The 22990-nt window shown below is 45.0% G+C and overlaps 1 protein-coding gene across 16 annotated transcripts in view; it reads left to right on the forward strand.

Moving 5' to 3' along the window:
* Positions 1-22990, forward strand: part of LOC133391068 (uncharacterized) — a 149185-nt gene that overhangs the window by 8474 nt on the left and 117721 nt on the right. For 2 of the 16 annotated variants that reach the window (XR_009764553.1, XR_009764558.1), the window contains one exon: positions 5179-6078. The exons of the other annotated variants lie outside the window; for them this stretch is intronic. The gene's annotated coding sequence lies outside the window, so the exon portion shown is untranslated. Of the gene's footprint in view, positions 1-5178; positions 6079-22990 lie in introns of those variants that run through there. 16 annotated transcript variants of the gene reach the window in all.

Raw genomic sequence — 22990 nt, forward strand, 5'->3', positions numbered from 1 at the left:
TAGCAATCAACTTTACATAACTAAATGCACTCTAGTGTGATCTACGCAAGAGAATTCCTAAGTTTTGTGTGTATTTTATATTTTATGTTATATATGTTATACCAATTGAGTAAGGTTAAAACCTTACTTCGACTAAACTATGGTTCTTTGTCATGGTTAAGCAAAAATGAACGAATTTAGATGACGTGGAAAGGTATGTTTACCAAAAAAAAAAAAAAACATGGTGCTGAATGAAATAGCAAAACGAATTCATTGGCAATATTTTACAACACATTATTCTATGGTTCAAGCCCCGTATGGACTGACCTACTCGTAGCTAAGACTGACTGCGTTGTACTTTATAAGCCTCGTAAGCCGTGTTATGCCATATACAATGAAAGGAACGTGCTGATCGTTCCGTCAAATAGAAGAAAAAAATCCTTTTCACTGGCAACCAACTATGGTACTAGAGGTATACAAATAGTTCAATCAATCAAATCTAAATTCACACTACAATGGTATCGTTAAGACTACTACTACTACTAAAAAGTTCTAAGTAAGCTTAAATGTAAACGTAAAATTACATCTTAAACCTACTTACTCAACCTAAAGAAAGGAAAATTCAACCTTAACTTAAACTAACCTATAAAAAATTCAAGATAATCCAAAAAAAGGAAAATAAAATCTAGGTGCCATGTCAGCCGCATGCACCATTGCCTGCCTTTCATATAACAGGCCAACAGAAAAAAGCACAATTTATATTTGATTGTTCCAAAAAAAACACACACACACAAAACCCCAACCCGCTTTGTTCCATTAACTATGGGGAAAAGGCAGCTGGCCTGGAGGATGCCTGATACGGATACGCAGTGTCCAGCACGGCAAACATGTCCTAACATTGCCCGTAGTGCTGTTAAAAAGGTCTCCCCCCCCCCTTAATGTTCGCTTTGTCCACCTTCCCGTCCATATCACAGATGGATGGGCACGAATTATCCGGAGTTTCGATGGAAGTTTACCTGTAACAAGAGGAAAAATTAGACCAAATTCTTACAATTTCATTACAATTTCATCAAAAATTATTGCAATTTCATGAATTTTTTATTTACCATGTGCAACCACACGTCGTCTTCGAGGGTGTCGAGGAGGCAATTTTCTCTATGTAAGGGAGGAAATTAATAAGGAATAAAGGTGTGGAGAAGAGGAAAAAAGGCTGTGGCGGAAGGAGTTGTTGAGTTCGGCGAAGGATCAATGGGAGGGAGATTAAGAGGACGAGTGGGTTGTTTCACTGCAACCATTTTGCATCTGATTGCAGTCCATGGAACCTCCACCACCACAGCCGGCGCGTTTTCCATCGTTTGGTAAACGTGGATCTCAGCAGAAGACATTGGTGCAATAACACCGCCTTCTGCTGAGATCTCGTAAAGCGCGGCCATGGTTAAAAACCGGATCGCAACTACGGTGATATCGTGCGAGCTTGATGTTTTCGCACTCAAAAATTTTACTATGCCATTGTCCTTGGTCAAAAACCATTGGTCTTGAAATTGAAAAGCAAGACAAAATCGGCGGTCACATGTAGACCGACACCATTTGCCTTCAACATCGGATACTGTGGAGCTGGCGGGATAGCAACTAGATCAAGGCTCATTAGATCGCTTGATCTGTTTGCAATTTGCTCCACACATTTCGTGCCCGCTCGGACCCAGCGTGGAAAATTTTGCAAAAAATTTTCTGTTGCGTAGGCCGAAAAATCGTCGAGCGCTCCAAATTTTCAACATCTTTATAAATGTAAACGAGAAGGTGGATGTTGATTGTTAAATATTTTCGACCGTAGATTTGGCCGAAATTCTTAACAAATATGCGAAGATAATCTCGAGCACGGAGCCACAAGTGCTGGTGAAATTGGGTCGTAAAAATTGTCACAGCACTAAAGTAGAGCAGGAAGTGACCATAGGCGATTGGATCTACCAGGTCCTTCAGAACCACAACTGATGCATAATGTAGATAGCTACGCCACTCGGTAGCTTTCCAAAAGGCGTGATATCTGAGAAGCCGAAATGATCGATGGATCTCAGTAGGAAGCTTCGTCTGCATTAAAAAATTAGTCGCAGCTTCCATTTGGAGAGGTGTCCACTTTTTATCACGGGGAAATTTGCCGAACATAAATCCCCGTTGCATAAAACGTGTACACCCCTCGTCACACAGGTGTTCACGCTCCGACGTGGGAGCGTTATCGACTAAATAAAAATTGTCTAATTCTTCTAAAGGTGTACGCCACTCCTGATGATGGTTCAATATGACTCTACCACGAAACCCTTCGTCCGTACGAAGGGGAGCATCGACGGAATCAAAAATATTTTTTTTCCCTCTTCACACCCCTCGCCATGGCAAGTGCACTTTAAACAACTGTCGTATCCGTTGTGGTTCGTCGTTGCTAAAAATAAAATATATATTGTATTTAGCTAAAAGGTTTACGATAATGTTATTTACTTCGTTACCTAATATGAACGCTCGAGCCGGTGGATCAGCGATAAAATTGCGTACCCGTAACTGCAACGTTTTATCGCCGATGGTCAAGCCTCCTCGCTGAATGATATTAAAATCAATAGCGGCCGCAAAAATTCTTCCACACTTACCGGCTTTGTATGGCCACTATATGTGGCCATCAACATGAGTGGAAGCTTAGGCAAGTCTACCGCTTTCACCAGAATAGGCCAGACCTGGGTCGGCCCACCCTTATGTAGCGGTAGCCCGTCGACCGATACGTCTAGCTTGAAAGGATTGTCTCGGGGTTCGATGTTTCTATAAATAATAATATAAAGGATTTTTTGTAGCAATTGAAACATAACTCAAAACATAATGTACTTACTGAAAATACTTGGTCAGGACTGGCAAAAATCCTCCGTACCAAAAGTCACCTCCCCCGATTTTATAAATGCTGCCAGCAGCACGAGGAGGTGCTCGCACCAAAGTCCGGCTATCTTTTGGAAGAGTAGCATCTACCTTCTTCCGTAGGATCGCCAGTAGCATATTGACCACCGAACGAGGGAGCTGACTCTTAATTGCAAAGAATCTAAGACAATCCAACAAACTTAGATGGTCAAAGATCTCATAAGAGTAATTCTCATCGGAAGCGCCGTGATAAAAATCGTCGCTGTCCTCCCCGTTCGGATAATTTTCCCCGTGGTCGTTTTCAGCATCATCCGCGACGTTTTCAGCACTTGTTCCGGCAGTGCTTGATGTCGTAGATTGGTCTTGCGGCACTTCCGGAACCGTTCCGTCATCCGACAAGTCTTGATTGGGAAGATAATTTATAATCAACAGTATAATTAAATAAAAGACATGTAAAACAATTACAACGTTTCTTTCGAACTTGTTAAATGTCGGATTTTGTTAATAAGGAAACAAATCACTTGCTGTGTGTAGATATTTTTTTAAAAAATTATTTATTCGAATTATAGTACGAATATAGTTTCTATGATGAACGCTGTATTATCGAATATTTGTTTTCTGCTTTCCGATCCGACATTTGAATTGATGATTAGGTGTTTCCCGTCGCCACACTACAATGGCTACCTGCAATAATAGAACGGACCAAATTTTTGCCCGATTGACCAGTGCAACTAATAATGTATTTGATCATGATCGCACGGTTTTTAATTTACATTTGGATCGTGTCAACCGCAATGGCTTGTTAAAGGCTTTTGAGAATTTATGGTAAGAGAAGCAGGATAGTCAGTTCTGGTTTCGTACGGATAGTAAAGAATCGATTCACGTCCGGTATTGTGGCATTTGTCATAGTGAACCTGTGGAAACCTTATCCGTTTTGCCAGTCTGAACCACTTTTCTTACCCTGCGCTACTGCTCTTAACCACTAATCTAAGCCTTTTTTATCTTTTTTTTGTCCAACACAACTAACCCTGCCCTGCTTATAGGATGCTCGGCTCATGCGGTCCTTAAACCCATGACGGGCATGTTCATAGGTCGTGCTCTTCACGACTAGCGGCCACATTAAATGAATAATGTTTTTTCAAAACTAATTTTTGTTTTGAAACACTTTTTCATATTTTACTTGACGTCCGTGACCTGCGCGGTCATGCTGGACTATTTAAGTTTTTGATGCATAATTTGTACCATGCAGCCGGATGGTCAGTCCGGCTACGGAAGGACGGTCCATACGTGGCTTGAACCCATGACGGGCATGTTGTTAAGTCGAGCGAATTGACGACTGTACCACAGGACCGCCCTTTTGAAACACATTTTTACACATTCACTGAACACTTAACACATTTATCACACTGAACACTGAAATTGACGGAAATTATAGGACGATTATAAATACAAAATATAATGTAATTGATTCGCACATTTTTTTATCTCATTCCGTTTTTCACGCCGCGGCTTTTTGACACACGCACATATATCCCGGGTATGATAATATTTTTTTTTCTTGCACCGATTCGCACATAGATATTTTTATTTTGGTGCCCTTAAATCAATGCACCGAATTCTTCTTCTTCTTCTTTTGGCACTACAACCGCTGCCGATCAAGGCCTGGCTGTACCCACTAGTGAAGTGGCATTGGCTTTCAGGGACTTTTTTTTTGTTACCGTAGCAGGATAGTCAGTCCTACGTATGGGGGCACGGTCTATTCGGGACTTGAACCCATGACGGACATGTTGTGAAGTTGTATGACTTGACGACTGTACCACCAGACCGGTCCGACCGCTTTTACCCCGAATTATTTTGCACTGAATTATACTGCACATTTTATATAATAATAAATAATATAACATGGTATGCACTGACAAATAACCACTCACTTGCTTTTTTACTTACCCAGGTTTGGCAGCGGGACAATTGCTTGCCTCTTTGAGAGCTTCCTGGTACGAGAGCTCAATCTTGTCCATCAGTATACGGCACTTTGCATAAAAATGCCCATTTTTGCTGCAATTTTGCGACATTTTAGCACTTTTCTAACACATTTGTCTAACACACTTGATGAACACTTGCACTTGGCACTTGGTAAACCACACAGAATGACAAAAAATTTGACAGCAGAAACGTAGCACCACTACAATCCAAAATATACCTACCTCACACATACTCTCTCATGGCTAAAACGTTGGCGCGTGCTCGTTAGGATGAGACTTTTTCATAGCACACTTTTTTCATCATCGCTGTTTCTCTCGTTCGTTTCAGCCAAGCAAAAAAAAACTCGGTTTTGCTCTTCGTCTGATTTGGAGAGCTCACGAAGGGGTTTGGGTTCCATCTCCAACAACACCCACCGGTCACCAGCACTCAGAGATTCGCTGAGATTGAAGCTGACTTTGAAGCTGAGTTGGCGAAACGTCTCAGCCTCCGAAGTAACCCGAAGCCGAAGCGAACCCGAACGGGGTTCGGCACGAACCTTCGGTTAATTAGCCCCCTCCCCCTTTTTTTGCCAGGATTTCTTTCCAAAATGATACAGTGCACAGAATTATATCACAACAATTCTATTTATTGAAATTAATAACATTAATCTAACATGTTTCACAAAAATCAAAAACACATGCACTACGAACACTGGACTGAATTTCACATTTACGCACATTATTTCAAAACACACTTTCCACACTCACACAGTGAATAAAATCACAAAATCGTCACAACACTTTCTGCTCTTCCTCACTGTTGCGCCTAGTTCCTTTTGCTACATTGTACGGGCCCAATACGCCAACACTACGACACAGCCACAGGTTTTGTTGTCTCCGTTCGCCGTGAAACACACATGAAATGGAAGAAAAATGATATTAATTAGAAAAGAGCATGTCTTTAAATAATTTTAATCACTTTTACTAACCTCAAATTAAACAAAACTCCATTTTTCCCGGGGATTATTCGCTGACCACCAATCGCTGAAACAACACAGGAGGACCAACCTCACTGGACTGCCGGTCGGAGCGGAGCCGGCTCCGGAGCCGTCGGAGCGGAGCCGGCTCCGGGAAAAAGTCGGAGCCGGCTCCGGAGCCGTTAGTCCGAAAACTACCTGCGACAGCAGAGGACAGCAGAAAACTACCTGCATTAGAACAGAGCGTTGGTGTGGCCAAATGTGTGCATGTGTGTACTAGTGATGGGTAAATTCAACAAAAATCCGGAATCGCTTCCGGATGACTCCGCCAAAATTGGAAGCGATTCCGGAAGGTAGGTGCGAAACTCCGACCTCGGAGCCGTCCGGAGCCGTTCGGAGCCGTCCGGAGCCGCTAGTCGGCAGCCGGAGCCGGTCGGAGCCGTCGGAGCCGTCCGGAGCCGTCGGAGCCGTCCGGAGCCGTCGGAGCCGTCCGGAGCCGTCCGGAGCCGTCCGGAGCCGTCCGGAGCCGCTAGTCGGCAGCCGGAGCCGTCCGGAGCCGTCGGAGCCGTCCGGAGCCGTCGGAGCCGTTGGAGCCGTTGGAGCCGACGGAGCCGTTGGAGCCGTCGGAGCCGTCCGGAGCCAGCCGGAGCCGTCCGGAACCGGCGAAGCCGTCGGAGCCGTAGGAGCCGTTGGAGCCGTCCGGAGCCGTCGGAGCCGTCGGAGTAGTTGTAATAGTCGGAAGCATTCTGAAGCGCATTTATTTCCCGATATTAGTGATAATTTTATTGTAAAAAACAGCTAACGAGTAAAAAAGAGTCTTCTTCATTTATTGATATGAAGTTTTTTTGTGTGTTTTTTTTTTCAAAAATAAAGCCAAAAATAATTGTTTGCTCCGTATATATACATAGGAAAAAAATGAATCAAATTAGGAGGTCAAGGAGCAATAGATCTATGACGGGAGGTGGGTTTGATAAAATACGAACGAGGCAGACGAGTGTAATTATGGCAGTTTTGCACGGTTGTTTACATTGACTAACGTGTATGGTTTAGGCCGCACTTGTTTTTTACCGAATAACATGATGGCACATGGACAAGAGAAAGAATATAACTATCAATCATCCGTCCATCTTTTATGAAAATAAAGATCAATAATAGTTTGATTCATAGTTTTTCCCTATATATACGGAGCAAACAATTGTTTTTTACTTTATTGTTTAAAAAAAATACAAAAAAAACTTCAGAGCAATAAATGAAGAAGACTATTTTTTTACTCGTTAGCTGTTTTTTTAAAATGAAATCATCGCTGAAATTGGGAAATTAATGCGCTTCAGAAGACTTCCGACTATTACAACGACTCCGACGGCTCGAACTGGCTCTGTCGGCTTCGACGGCCCCGACGGTCCCAACGTCTCCAACTGGTTCCGTTGGCTCCAACGACTACGACGGCTCCGTCGGCTCCAACGACTACGACGGTTCCGACCGGCTCCGGACGGCTCCGTCGGCTCCGTCGGCTCCGGACGGCTCCAACCGGCTCCGTCGGCTCCAACTGCTACGACGGCTCCGACCGGCTCCAGCTGCCGACTAGCGGCTCCGACGGCTCCAACGGCTCCGACGGCTCCAACGATTCCGGACAGCTCAAACGGCTCCAACGGCTCCAACAGCCCCGACGGCTCCGGACGGCTCCGACGGCTCCGACGGCTCCAGCTGCCGACTAGCGGCTCCGGACGGCTCCGGACGGCTCCGACGGCTCCGGACGGCTCCGGACGGCTCCGACGGCTCCGGACGGCTCCGACGGCTCCGGCCGGCTCCGACGGCTCCGACGGCTCCGGACGGCTCCGACGGCTCCGACGGCTCCGGCTGCCGACTAGCGGCTCCGGACGGCTCTGGACGGCTCCGGACGGCTCCGACGGCTCCGGACGGCTCCGGGCGGAATCGACGGTTTGAATTTTTCGGAATCGGAGCCGGAGTAGCAATGCTCGGAAGCGATTCCGAGCCGTGGGTGCGATTCCGGCTACCCATCACTAGTGTGTACTAGTGATGGGTAAATTCAACAAAAATCCGGAATCGCTTCCGGATGACTCCGCCAAAATTGGAAGCGATTCCGGAAGGTAGGTGCGAAACTCCGACCTCGGAGCCGTCCGGAGCCGTTCGGAGCCGTCCGGAGCCGCTAGTCGGCAGCCGGAGCCGGTCGGAGCCGTCGGAGCCGTCGGAGCCGTCCGGAGCCGTCGGAGCCGTCCGGAGCCGTCGGAGCCGTCCGGAGCCGTCCGGAGCCGTCCGGAGCCGCTAGTCGGCAGCCGGAGCCGTCCGGAGCCGTCGGAGCCGTCCGGAGCCGTCGGAGCCGTTGGAGCCGTTGGAGCCGTTGGAGCCGTTGGAGCCGTCGGAGCCGTCCGGAGCCAGCCGGAGCCGTCCGGAACCGGCGGAGCCGTCGGAGCCGTTGGAGCCGTTGGAGCCGTCCGGAGCCGTCGGAGCCGTCGGAGTAGTTGTAATAGTCGGAAGCATTCTGAAGCGCATTTATTTCCCGATATTAGTGATAATTTTATTGTAAAAAACAGCTAACGAGTAAAAAAAGAGTCTTCTTCATTTATTGATATGAAGTTTTTTTGTGTGTTTTTTTTTTTCAAAAATAAAGCCAAAAATAATTGTTTGCTCCGTATATATACATAGGAAAAAAAATGAATCAAATTAGGAGGTCAAGGAGCAATAGATCTATGACGGGAGGTGGGTTTGATAAAATACGAACGAGGCAGACGAGTGTAATTATGGCAGTTTTGCACGGTTGTTTACATTGACTAACGTGTATGGTTTAGGCCGCACTTGTTTTTTACCGAATAACATGATGGCACATGGACAAGACAAAGAATATAACTATCAATCATCCGTCCATCTTTTATGAAAATAAAGATCAATAATAGTTTGATTCATAGTTTTTCCCTATATATACGGAGCAAACAATTGTTTTTGACTTTATTGTTTAAAAAAAATACAAAAAAAACTTCAGAGCAATAAATGAAGAAGACTCTTTTTTTACTCGTAAGCTGTTTTTTTAAAATGAAATCATCGCTGATATCGGGAAATTAATGCGCTTCAGAAGACTTCCGACTATTACAACGACTCCGACGGCTCGAACTGGCTCTGTCGGCTTCGACGGCCCCGACGGTCCCAACGTCTCCAACCGGTTCCGTTGGCTCCAACGACTACGACGGCTCCGTCGGCTCCAACGACTACGACGGTTCCGACCGGCTCCGGACGGCTCCAACCGGCTCCGTCGGCTCCAACTGCTACGACGGCTCCGACCGGCTCCAGCTGCCGACTAGCGGCTCCGACGGCTCCAACGGCTCCGACGGCTCCGGACGGCTCCGACGGCTCCAACGATTCCGGACAGCTCAAACGGCTCCAACGGCTCCAACGGCCCCGACGGCTCCGGACGGCTCCGACGGCTCCAGCTGCCGACTAGCGGCTCCGGACGGCTCCGGACGGCTCCGACGGCTCCGGACGGCTCCGGACGGCTTCGACGGCTCCGGACGGCTCCGGACGGCTCCGACGGCTCCGGACGGCTCCGACGGCTCCGGCCGGCTCCGACGGCTCCGGACGGCTCCGACGGCTCCGACGGCTCCGACGGCTCCGGCTGCCGACTAGCGGCTCCGGACGGCTCCGGACGGCTCCGACGGCTCCGGACGGCTCCGACGGCTCCGACGGCTCCGACGGCTCCGGCTGCCGACTAGCGGCTCCGGACGGCTCCGGACGGCTCCGACGGCTCCGGACGGCTCCGGACGGCTCCGGACGGCTCCGACGGCTCCGGATGGCTCCGGACGGCTCCGACGGCTCCGGACGGCTCCGACGGCTCCGGGCGGAATCGACGGTTTGAATTTTTCGGAATCGGAGCCGGAGTAGCAATGCTCGGAAGCGATTCCGAGCCGTGGGTGCGATTCCGGCTACCCATCACTAGTGTGTACTTGCTCCACTGAAAGCCGGTATCGCACCAGATTTCGTGTGTCGCCTTGTGCGCGCGTGTGTGTTATTGTCACAGCATACTCGTTCATCATTTTTTTTCGGTTTTTCGCTTGAGCCACTCGATTTTGTTCTTCGCTGATTTTGGCAGCGCACGAGGGGGTTTCGGTTTCAACTTCTAACAACAACAACCACACGAGAGGGCTCGTGGATACTCACGAAGGGAGAATCACTCAAATTAGAGCGAGAGACAGATAGAAAAAGCGAAAGGTCAATATAAAATCTTCGGCTTTTGACCGTTGGGTTGCGATTCATCCGACGTGTTGATCGGCATCCTACATAAACAATATATTTCCTATGTTAATGTTTAGGTATATTGTGTTAAATTGCATGTGTGCACTGCCACTAAACCTTCTGAACGCCTGAAGGCAGTGACTGATATTAGCCGGAATTGCAAAAGAGCTCTTTCACATCGGACGAATGTAACAACTCGCACGTTCGACGAACTTAGCTCAATGCGGCTGTGGCTCTATATTCCAAAATAGGTACGAACTCTCGACGCACTCGCGATTTTGATTGTTAAAATGACGTGTGGTCTAACAAAAAACGTTAAAAAATGTTAAATAACATTGTTTACTAGTGTTGAAACATTTTCATTAACCGACACAGTTTTAAAATTCCTTTTTTAAATAAAGTTAATCAGTTTTGGTTTTTACGCGTAATCGACAAAGTTCGTGTTGTCTTCATACCTGCATGGTGCGCGATCATCACGAAAGGCCTGTTTTTCATTAACTAATTTTGCAACGAGCTAAGTTTGTCGAACGTGCGAATTGTCACATTCGTCCGGTGTGAAAGAGCTTAAAGAAATATAGTGGAGCGCTGTTCATTAAGGTAACTTTTATCCGGTCGTCTGTTTATCCGTGCTGTTTAGAAATGACAGTTCAATACAAAGAAGGCATTGTGTTCTGAGGATATTAGAAAAAAAATTCTATCTGAGCAGATTGACATTACAAAAAACACTTTAATACATGACAAATTTCAAATACAGTGGAGCGCCGTTTATCCGGGTACCTTTTATCCGGCTTTCCGTTTATCCGTGCTGTTGAGAAATGAAGTTCAATATATAAGTGACATAGCGTTATGAGGAGGATATTTGAAAAAGCGGTTATAAGAGCACATTGTCATAACAAAAAACACTATAATTCATGGCAAATTTCAAATATTCTCGTTGGAAAAATATGAAGTTAGTAAAAACTGGGTTATTTTTATCAAAAAATAAGAAAAATTTCCAAAACATAACCAGGAATTGGTGATAAAATATATAGTTTGACTCATTATCCGTGTTATTCGCTTATCCGGGCGAAGTCAAGTCCTGAGAAGCCCGGGTAAACGGCGCTCCACTGTATTCTCATTGGAAAAACACACGAAATAAACTTAAAAAAAACAAGAATTTGACATCAAATGTATCGTTTGATTCATTATTCGTGTTATTCGCATATCCGGGCGAGGTCGAGACCCAATGAGCCCGGATAAACGGCGATCCACTGTAGGTAAATTAATTCTTCTTTTGCAAAAGAACTGTGTTCGGTCAAGGCCTCCCCGTATCACTTGTGGGTTTGCCTTTAGGTGATTTATTGATTGACACATAGCAGGATAAACAGTCCTGCGTATGGGGGCACGGTCAATTCGGAGCATGTACTCATAACGGGCATGATGTTTAGTCGTATGAGTTGACGACTGTACCACCAGAGCGGCAGTTAAAAATTAACAGTCGTTAAAAATTAACGATAATCGTTAATAAAAATTACGAAATTTATGTCGCCAACGCATTGAGCGAATGCGATACAAAGTAACAGTCGTTTATTGTACTGTTCGATTTGTTTTACCTATGTTTTCCTTAATGTGATTTCGATCAATCGATAACTGTTTTGAAGAACTTTTATTCAACTGGAATGATTAAGTGCTCACTCGAAGCGCTGTGAGATCAGGCAAATCTTATACCGATTTCTACGGATCTTCTACCGTAAAGTGATGTTACGTTCGTCTTCTGCGTCGCTTATTTATTCTGCGAAGATTACCCTAGTGCCACAAATCCACTAAACGACCACTAAACGGGTTCTAAACGACTCAAGCTCTCAACCTAAACTGAATATAGACTTCGTTTAGCAGACGGCAAACGACTGATGCGTTCTGAAAATAGCAAATAGCTGGTGGCACCATCTGTTTGTGGGAAACCCAACCAGTGGAGCTTCCTCGCTTGGAGGAGAGCTTTCTCATTTCTCCTGCACTGTTGTATGGTTTCGTATTGAAGTTATGCATTCCTAGAACTAGAACGGCGATAGGATTGTTTAAATCTTCTTCTTCGTCTTGGCCTGCTCATGTACGAGCACGTCTAGAAGACATGGCTAGGTCGCCAATCCGTTTCCAGGAATCTCGGTTCTGGGCTGCAGTCCTCCAACCACAGTTGCATCCGATCTCTGACAGGTTCGACTCTACCTGATCCAGCCAACGAGCTCGTTCCTCTACGCCTCGTGCCGAACGTGTTGCTGACGAGCACCTTCCTGGTGGGGCATAAGTCCGGCATCCTCATCACGTGCCTCAGACATCGTATCCTTCTGGCTTTGAGGACCATCAGGATATCAGCACCGCCAAACAGCTCAGTTAGCTCGTGGTTCATCCTCCTTCTCCATATGCCCTGCTCGCACATACCGCCAAAGATAGTCCTTAGCACACGCCGTTCGAAAATGGCGAGTGCATTGGCGTCCTCCGTTAGCATAGTCCAAGACTCGTGCCCGTAGAGGGTGAATTAGTTAAAGTTGGAATGAGTGGTCATTCTGTTTTACTCCTAACTATTTAACTTTGCAGTACTTACATCATAATTTGTACATGTATCCGACGCGGACCTTTATTTACTATCAAATCAAATAATTTATTCAGTGACTATAACTTTTCATTAAATGCTACATTACACGAACATTTGCTATATTTTGATTGAAAACTGCGTGATTCGACGTCCGAAATTAGACCCTCATTAATAGCGTATTTCGGGGACAGCCTCTAAATTCCATCGCAATCCCAATCCCAATAGCTATCGCAATCAGAATCCCAGTAGAATCGCAATCCCAATCGAATCGCAAGCCCAATCCCTATCGCAATCCCAATCGAATCGCAATCCCAATCACAATCCCAATCCCAATCCCAAACGAATCCCAATCCCAATCGAATCGCAATCCCAATCCCAATCAAAATCCAAATCGAATCCCAATCGAATCCCAAACGAATCCCAACCCAAATCCAATTGCAATGGAATCTTTTATGGATTCAAATCTTACAAACGGGATCCGATCGAATCTTTCTAGGGATTGAATCTTCGTATCTTCCGAATCCCGAATCTCCCAACACTAGTACAAAGCCTCCGGCATGCAGAAACTTTGTCTTCGTCGCATTGATCCTCAATCCAATCCTCTCGGCCTCGCGTTTCAGTCGGGTGTACGCTTTGCACACCGCCGCAGTTGTACGTCCGAAGATGTCGATGTCATCCGCGAAACCAAGGAATTGGAGAGATCTGGTGAAAATTGTGCCCAGGATGTCGAAGCCCGCGCTTCGCATGACACCTTCTAGAGCGATGTTGAACAGCAAAGAGGAGAGTCCGTCCCCTTGCCTCAGACTTGGTGAGATTCGAACGATTCTGAAAGCATGTTCGTCACTCTCACCTTGCACTGCACCCCGTTCATGGATGTTTCTAACTGTCGGATCAACTTCCCAGGGAAGTGGTACCGCTGCATGATGCTCCATAGCTCCTTCCGGTCTATGGTGTCTTAGGCCGCCTTGAAGTCGATGAACAGGTGTTGCGTAGGGATTTGGCGCTCTCGGCACTTCTGGAGGATGTGCTGTAGAGTGAAAATTTGGTCTGTGGTGGATTTGCCTCCAATAAACCCAGCTTGATAGCTGCCGACATAATTTGTAGCAAGGGGTGCAAGTCTGCAGAACAGGATCTGGGACAGGATCTTGTAGGCGGCATTCAGGACTGTGATGGCTCGAAAATTCGAGCAATCCAGCATGTCGCCCTTTTCATAGACTGGGGGAATAATACCCACTTCCACTCCTCCGGTAGTTCCTCCTGCTCCCAGACTTTCACGATCAGCTGATGCATTTCGACGGTAAGCCTCTCCGGTCACATCTTGAATAGCTCGGCCGCCAGTCCATCACCGCTAGCAGACTTAATGCTTTTAAGCTGCTTGATGCCGCTGGCAATCTCATCTGGAGATAGCGGAGGCACCTCGTCGTCTCTGTTGTTACTGCTGTGCTGCTGCTGTGGTGGTTGCCTTGTTCTGCCACTTGCGCCAGCCTCACCAAAGTGATCCGGAGTTAGGAAGTCTAACGGAAAATTTTCGTTCCATCAACAATATTCGAAACGTTTATTTTTATTTTTATTTCGATCGAATCGGATCCCGTTTGTAGGATTTGAATTTCTAAAAGATTCCTTTGCGTTTGGGATTTGATTGTGATTCGATTGGGATTCGTTTGCGATTCGTTTGAGATTCGATTGGGATTCTGATTGGGATTGGGATTGCGATTCTGATAGGGAATTTGATTGGGACTGGGATTGGGATCCTGATTGGGAATGGAATTGCGATTCGATTGGGATTCGGATTGCGATTCGATTGGGATTCGATTGGGATTCTGATTGGGATTGGGATTGCGATTCGATTGGGATCGGGATTCGTTTGGGATTGGGATTGGGATTGGGATTGTGATTAGGATTGCGATTCGATTGGGATTGCGATTGGGATTGAGCTTGCGATTCGTTTGGGATTGCGATTCTACTGGGATTCTGATTGCGATAGCTATTGGGATTGAGATTGCGATTGAATTTAGAGGCTGTCCCCGAAATGCGCTATTAATGAGGGTCTAATTTCGGACGTCGAATCACGCAGTTTTCAATCAAAATATAGCAAATGTTCGTGTAATGTAGCATTTAATGAGATGTTATAGTCACTAAATAAATTCATTGATTTGATATTGGATAAACGTTCGCGTATTTCGGGAACATGTACAAATTATGATGTAAGTACTGCAAAGTTAAATAGTTAGGAGTAAAACAGAATGACCTCTTATTCCAGGTTTTTAACTAATTCCCCCCCCCCCCCCACCCGCTGAAAACTAGAATAAAACGCTACAGACCAAACGTTGGCATCGCATACGGATTATTCATTCGATCGTTCTCGAAATCAAAAAGTCAGTTTCGACCAGTAGACAAATTCTACGTAAAACATCGAGCATTTGACAATTCTGACGATAATTGGTATCGCATCCGCTCTTTGGCGATAGAATTCATTTTAACTGGACCAGGGGTCGAAAGCTCATGTTGTATCCGGCTAACCAATTTTATTTTTTTAATTCTGGGACATATCTTCTTCTTCTTCTTTGGCTCAACAACCGATGTCGGTCAAGGCCAGCCTGTACCCACTTGTGGGCTTGGCTATCAGTGACTAATTGATTCCCCCCCATAGCAGGATAGTCAGTCCTACGTATGGCGGCGCGGTCTATTTGGGGATTGAATCCATGACGGGCATGTTGTTAAGTCGTACGAGTTGACGACTGTACTACGAGACCGGCACCGACATATACGGTATGTAAAATGTAAAAAGCGGCAAAAAGTGTATACGCAATCGTCGTTATATAAACATACAGGGTGTTCGAGATAAATTTGACAGTTTCTTAGGGAATAGGAAAGGAATTTTTATCAAATTTATGTTAATATTAAAAAAAATGTTCTACAAAGTTTAGCTTACCATGTTTGCCGCATTTTTTATTCGAAGTATCCCCCCTCCGCGTTGATGGCCGCCTGCACCCGCTTCCGGAACCGCGCGCAAGCCCGGACAACCATGTCTCTGGGGATGGCTGCAAACACGGCCTTTATTCTGGCCACCAGCTCCGCTTTGGTATTGCAGGACCTGTTGGTGTCCCGCTCAACTGTGCCCCACACAAAGTAATCCATAGGATTAAGGTCAGGGAAGCTGGGTTTGGGAGCCAAACGTCAGTGCTGGTGTATCGGTCGAAATTGGCAGTGAGCCATTGGCGTGTTTACGGCCGTATGGCATGGTGCAGAATCCTGCTGCCAAACGTACGGCCGCCCATTGGCCACCGTATTGTTTTTTTCCGAATTTCGGCATTCTTATGGCCGGCACGAACCATCATAACACACGTTACGCGCTTGTACAATTCGGACGGGTTCCACATATTTACGGAGCTGGACATTTTTTATACTTGTTCGCACAACTTTTAGCAATCGAATGACATATCAATCATTTCGATACGTTAACTCAACCCTGAGATATAAACCCAAATGCCAGGTGTCAAATTTAGCCCGCACACCCTGTATATAACATAACTGTAAATGGATAAATATTTTTACGGGCAATATGTACATGGGTACCCGTATATACCTTTATAGAACGTCGATTATCCAGGGAGCTCGGGACCGGACGGTTGCCGATTAATCGATTTGCACGGATATATATTAATATAAATCGTTTGGATCACCGCTGGAGTCCGGACACTCCGTTTTTTGCCCGGTTTCTGTTTTTGGAACAATCGTGCCTGTCTCCTCGTATTGATTGCTGCCCGGTAGACGAATAATCGACTTAAATTGAGATGGGACAGTTTCTGCTTAATCCATGTCATTAATTAAGTTGTCAAAATATACCCATGAGTTTGACACACAGTGACAGAAAACACAAAAAGAGTACTCGAATAGGTGTATCACTGCTACGATGCCTCCCTGTATATATAAATATATATATATACAGCTGCCAGCAACCTTCCATCAATCCGAACACTTACACAAGCCGTGCTGTCGATCCTTTGTGACGTTCCGGAAGGATGCGGAAACACAGCCCGTTCCCACTGCTGAAGGATTACCAGCTACCAGCAACCTGAAGAAAAATAAAATACTTTAAAACATGAAGGAGATAATAATACTTATACGTGATAGAAAGCCTACCAGCTAACAGAAACCTTCCATCAATCCGAACACTTACACGAACCGTGCTGTCGATCCTTTGTGGTGTTCCGGAGTTATGCCGAAACACAGCCCGTTCCCGCTGCTGAAGGGCTACCAGCTTCCATCTATCAGCTTCCATCTACCTGTAAGTAATAAACATTAAAACACGAAGTAGATGCTTATTACACTTATAATGTAATTGTAATTATAATTACCTCGCGAAAGAAAGATATTATAATTACCATTCGCAAAAGCGCAAGCTCTCCAAAATGGTTCTTTATGACCAAAACAGAACGGTGGGAGGGGATACAAATGGGAGGTCTGTCGCGGAGACGACGAGAAGGAACGTGAATAGGAATAGAACTGAGGAGCGAAGGAGCATCGATATTGGAGGTCAGGAGGCCTGCAATGAAGGAAGACTGCGCGTGTAAATGTCGGGATTTTATTTCCAACAAGCCCAACATCCGACAGCGGAGACAATAAGAGGGCACAGGCGGACTCTGCCCTCTCTCTAGTCTCTGCATAGCGGCACCTCCAGCCGGGGTCCACACAAGACTAGCGTAATCCAATATAGATCGAACCCAGCTCAGAGGCAAGACGAATTATGAGTCCCAGAGCTTTGTTCGCTTTAGCAACAGCATGGTTGATCTGGTAGTTGCATGTGAGGATGTCATCGAGTCAAACATCAAGGTCCTTAATTGAAGACTCTCTTATTATCTGAGTTTGACCAAAAAAGTAGTTCTATGAAATTTTTCTGTTAGGACGACCAAAAGAGACAACACAGCATTTAGGGGGACAAAGCACTAACTCATTAGACGAGCACCAAGATGAAAATTTATGTAAAAAGCTCTGAAGCGATTGTCAATCAACAATAGAGGACACAGGAAAAAATATCTTCAAGTCGTCAGCAAATAGAAGGTGTCCATCTGTAGGTAGAACACTAATACAATCATATCCTCCTTTAGTTATGAAATTCGTTTTAAAAAAGCGTATCCTAGCTGATCCTATCCACAATGGAAAATACAGCACTACATATAAATACAATACACTAGTTCTAGATAATGGAAAAAATAAACCTAAATTTTAAATATTGTTCCTCCTGCTGTTGCTCCGTATCATTGTTTGCTTCAGCAATATTTAAAGCTTCTTTTTTATATTATACTCCCCATACCTAAACTTCGTTACAAGAAAGTTTTTCACACCTAGGTGTGTTACTGTAAATTTTGTTGTACTGCCTACTGTTTCAAACAGTAGGCAAATTGTATTACAATCTTTTAGCGCATCTTTCCCCTTCGCGCCTTTCCGTCCGCACGCCGCGATAGCTTCCGGCTTGAATATAGCTTTCAGCGCCTGCGTCATTCTTGTGGTCGAATTACCTGAAGTTATGTGATAGCGCAGCCAATCTACCACATGTTTAAAATATTCATTGTCAGCTAATTTTTGTTCAAATTCGACGACCTGCTCTCCGGTACTCATTGCTTTCACACAGAAGCCTTCTGGCACTGTTCCGGTGGAAGTAAGCGGCTCGGCAAAAATGGTGGCTCTGATCTGGTTGAGAAATCCTTCCGCCGTGGTAGTCGAGTTCTTGAGTATCTGTAGCATGCCCCCGTGCTTTTTCAGGCTAGGCTGCATCAGCTGCACGGCAGCTTCCAAGATCTCAAGCTTTACTCGTTGCGCTTTCTGCTCCTGGCGCTCCTCCTGAATTGTTAATTCTATACCATCCAGCTTTTTTAAACCAGTGTCCATGAAATTGGACATGCTTTGTGGAAGCATTGCTTCTTTGCTGGATGGATGGGGTTAGGCATACGGCCTTGGATTAGAAGCAGGAGTGTGAGAGGTTATTTTGCATGCAATAGAAGCTATCGGGTGCACTTTCTTGGGCACTGTGCCCATCGAGCTGATCGACGGTGGTGCGCTGGCCCTGGTGCGCATACAAAAGTATGCGTGCTATTCCGGGCGGTTGTTGTAACCGGTTCGGCCGTTATTGTTACCGTTGCCGCTGCCGTTTCCGTTGCTGGTGCTGGCTTTCGAACTATTCGGAACGAGCTAGGAAGCCGTGCGATCGCTGAGCCCATCCCAGAAGGTTCTGGCTGCGCTTGGCTCGCTACCGGCGTATGGCCCTGGCGGGCAAGGTTTTGCTTAACACTTTAAGCGCCGTGTCATATAAATTCGCATGACGCTTTTGCTCACCGTTCAAGCTTTGCATCTGACGCTCAGTGATTCTCTTGAGAACGAATGAGGTAGGAAAGAGAGAACGAGAACGACATGTGCTACGCCGCTTATCGCAATGAAACAAAAGAGTGATAACAATCGCACGAGAAACTGTCGCTCTCATCGCTCTCTTGCCATGCGCTACGTGCTCACTCAAAAACTGTGACAGTCAGGCTGGCGGTGAAAGTGTTAACCAACGTTAAGCGAGGCGTCGACGCTACCTTCGCCTCAGGAGCAATCTGCAGTTCTGCTTGGCGACAGCCGTCGTTTTTCATTGAAATGATCCATAGTCTACAAAGCATAACATATTTTGGTGATTTGCATACAAGCGTAATCTATACCTTTACACATAACCTGCAATTTTTGTGCTGAACAATCGGCGACATTGGACACGATTCGGGAAGAGCTACACCTACACAGAACAGACAATTATTTGGACCCTTCGCAGCCCACAAAAACTCACATAACATATTAATAGAATGTGTAAAAACACTTACCAGCCTTTTGAACTTGAATACATAATTTGTTGTTAGAAAAACTGGCAAAATAATGTGAGAAGGTATTTGCTGTGTGCGTGATACAGGGTTGTCGAGGATTACATAGACATGTTCAGCGAGTTGTAAGTAGTTTTACTGTAGAGCTGTCACTTTCGCACTTCTTGGACTGCAGCTTGGATCATTCTCATCATTCACATGTTAGTTTCATTTAAATTATGTACTAAACAGCTCGGGGAATGATTATTAGTTACTTTTAGGACATTTAAGGCCAAAAATACACGGACCGGAATTCCACCTGCTGTCAAACCCATATACAAAGTGTCAACGGCAACATTCCCGAACTATCATATCCATACATTTTTCAGCAAGCGGAAGTCCGCGGCCGCATGTCGGCCTAAGAATGAAAAACTAAACGATGCGGTACAGGGTGTAAACAAAATAAATGACACCACTACAAAACCCGCCACACGAGCAATGTTTACATTTTGCGACGCAATCTGTCATAAAAGTAGTCATGATGGAAGGCCTGTGCGACTTTTTTGAGCGCTTTGTTTTGATTTTATGGCGGCGCGTTTCAATGGTTGTATTGATAATGAGTTACTCTCTCTCGCGGAGTGAGCTACTCTCGTAATTGGTGTGCTGTTCCGGTGCGCGCATAAAATGGCGGCACCATTTGATCGTGCCATGTGATTGAAAAAAAGGAAAAAAGGTATATCTTTATCTATCTGTCTTATTACCGCCCATTGCAGTACTCATCTCTATCTTTCCCGTTGAAGCGTATCCTTCTTGCATGCATGCTACCCTGGTATTGAAGGAAGATCAGCTGGTAACAGATTTTTTTATTAGTACAGATATTATGGAAAAAACGTACTTACGGGTACATGCTAGTGATATCTATCCCCTCACGATTCTGGATCGACCAATCGGGTGTTGTGTGCCAACCACGTTACGAATCATTTAGTCAGACTACTTGAACACCAAGTTGAAGGCGATTATTTTATAGAGCTCGCTTACAATGTCTTTTAAATAACCGTTACATAGCGGTGTGATTGTGAAGTACAAAATCGAATAAGATAACATTAACATTATAAGTGTCGTTTAGGGTATGGTTCAAAATAGAACGGTTTACTTTTGTAAAAGAAGGATACTCTTGCAAACATGATTAGAATTTCAACAGAAAATAATGTGAACAGTACATGTGGAAAATCCTGAAATGCGTATTTCCTTGCTCTTTTTTTAAACATGTCGTTGTGTTTTATTCCCTACCGGAAAAGGTAATAAAATGTGAGAGTGTTCAAGCTCACCTGATTTAAAAACCAGGTAAAATTGTGCACCTGTAAAACAATGGATAGAAGACGCCGGGCAACCATGGAAAAGGTTGATTTCACATCAGTTCAGGGTTATCGACACTGTAGTGAGGGGTAACATTTAGTACCTACAGCATTGAGTTCAATACAAAAAAGATATATACAGAATGGGGTAAAGCAAATTTTCGTTGTTAAAACGGAAGAATACGAAGAGGGAGAATTCGCAAAATAAACCCGTGCTTAAATACGCATTCCGTACCGTTGCGCGGAACGGGGGCAAATCTCCATAGCATTAGCCTGTCTAACCCGTTGCTTAAAACCATTATGGGCACAACAGCATGCAACACTATCAGCTGGAATGATGTCGACGATGAATGAGGCAATGCGCGGAAAACCATCATCATCAGATAGACCGCTAAACTTATCTTTATCAAATGCACTGCCAAAACCGCCATCATCATCAACAAGGCCGCCAAAACCACCATCATCATCAGCTGGGCCGCTAAAGCTATCAGCTAGGTCGCTAAAGCTAGCACCTAGGCCGTTAAAGCTATCATCATCATCAGTTGCACCGCCAAAACCACCATCATCATCAACAGGGCCCCTAAAGCTATCAACTAGACCATCAAAACCTCCATCATCATCAACTGCACCGCCCCAACCATGATCATCTTCAGCTGGACCGTCAAAATCACCGTCGTCATCAGCTTCAGCCACGTGTCGAGCTGCACCTTCTAATGTTTCGAGGTTTACCGTGGTTGACCTAGAAGCAGCACCGACTTTGGAGCCAGCGTTATTACCAGAGTCACTATCAAATCGTGTTCTGGCCAAATTTTCCAAAACGGAACCAATTATGATATGCTTTGAGGTAGTCACGGTTTGTTCGATTTTGGGACGGTTGCCATGTATTAACTTTGAACTCGCGTTGGCCAGGGTGGCCTTCAAACATCGTTTGAGGAAGGTCATCGTTTGCCGAAATAAGCAGAACTGTGGTGGATACTGTTTCGATGCGGATTTTCGACATTTGATCGTCCAGGCGATCACAGAAACCCTTAAGGCCGGGCTACATTGATCGTACTCGCAAGTGTAATTTCGATTTTCACTAGCGCATCTGGCGGCGGCTGACCGAAGCATTTTGCTAAACAATGTGGAGCCGCTCCAGAAAATATGTTATTTTTCTATATTTTTACTTTAACTGGACTGAAAAAGCTTTCTAAATGATAGACAAACATATTGTGCAAGTATTTCAGCCGTTTTCGCATAAAAAACGGTGTAAAAACTAATAAATTTTGAGATCCAACACGACCATTCCCCCGACGACCAAAAAAAGCTTCCACCAGCCGCCGCCAGATGCGCTAGTGAATATCAAAATTACACCACGAAGTACGATCAATGTAACCCGGCCTTTAGGAGATTTCCCTTACTGGAAACGTTGGAGTTTAGAGGCTTTACCTTGGGCAGGGGGACATACCTAAACTCTTCAAATGAGAAGTCGATAGATGTTGGATGGGCATAATCCTATCCTGTTAAAGGTTTCGCACCTATGGTTCAGGGTTGTATGTTGGAAAGTTATTGTTTTCACTAAGCTGGTTTCGTTTGTCTTTTGTTGATAAAACCAATGGTGTTTGTCACTAAGTTCCTGTTTTGGGTTTAATGCTTATACTGTTCCTGCTTTGCACAGAAAACTTTTTTTACTGAACTTCAGTAAAATTTTACTGAAATTTTTTTAACTGAAGTTTCAGTAATCCTTTCAGTAAAAAGAATGTTTACTGAATCATTCAGTAATGTCCGGTGCTCACCAAAATGACAGATCGTTTACTGAAATCCCAGTAAAGTCATTCTCATATTACTGATTTTTCAGTAGTTGGTAGCGATTAAAAAATGATGAAATATTTATTTTAAATTGAGTTTTTATTGATGCGCTGAGATTCCCAGTTCCTCAATTCATGTTCATACATGTTTTGTGTTGTTTTATACAGTTTTTATACTGTATTTTGCCGCCGCAAGTGTAGATGGTTCAGTAAGCGCTCACAGACACCACGCAATTTCAGCAAGCACAGTGAATTGTAGCAAACATTTTACAAACCAACACGGCTGCCAATTGTTCTAAATTAATCCCGTAATCCGAAATATCACCTGAAATTTCACAAGGGTGCTTGTAAGCGCCTACAAAATCAACTTTTTGCACATCACGAGCAAGTGGCTACCGCATTGT

The sequence above is a fragment of the Anopheles gambiae genome, chromosome 2 (assembly GCF_943734735.2).
Source record: "Anopheles gambiae chromosome 2, idAnoGambNW_F1_1, whole genome shotgun sequence".
Taxonomy (NCBI): Eukaryota; Metazoa; Arthropoda; class Insecta; order Diptera; family Culicidae; genus Anopheles; species Anopheles gambiae.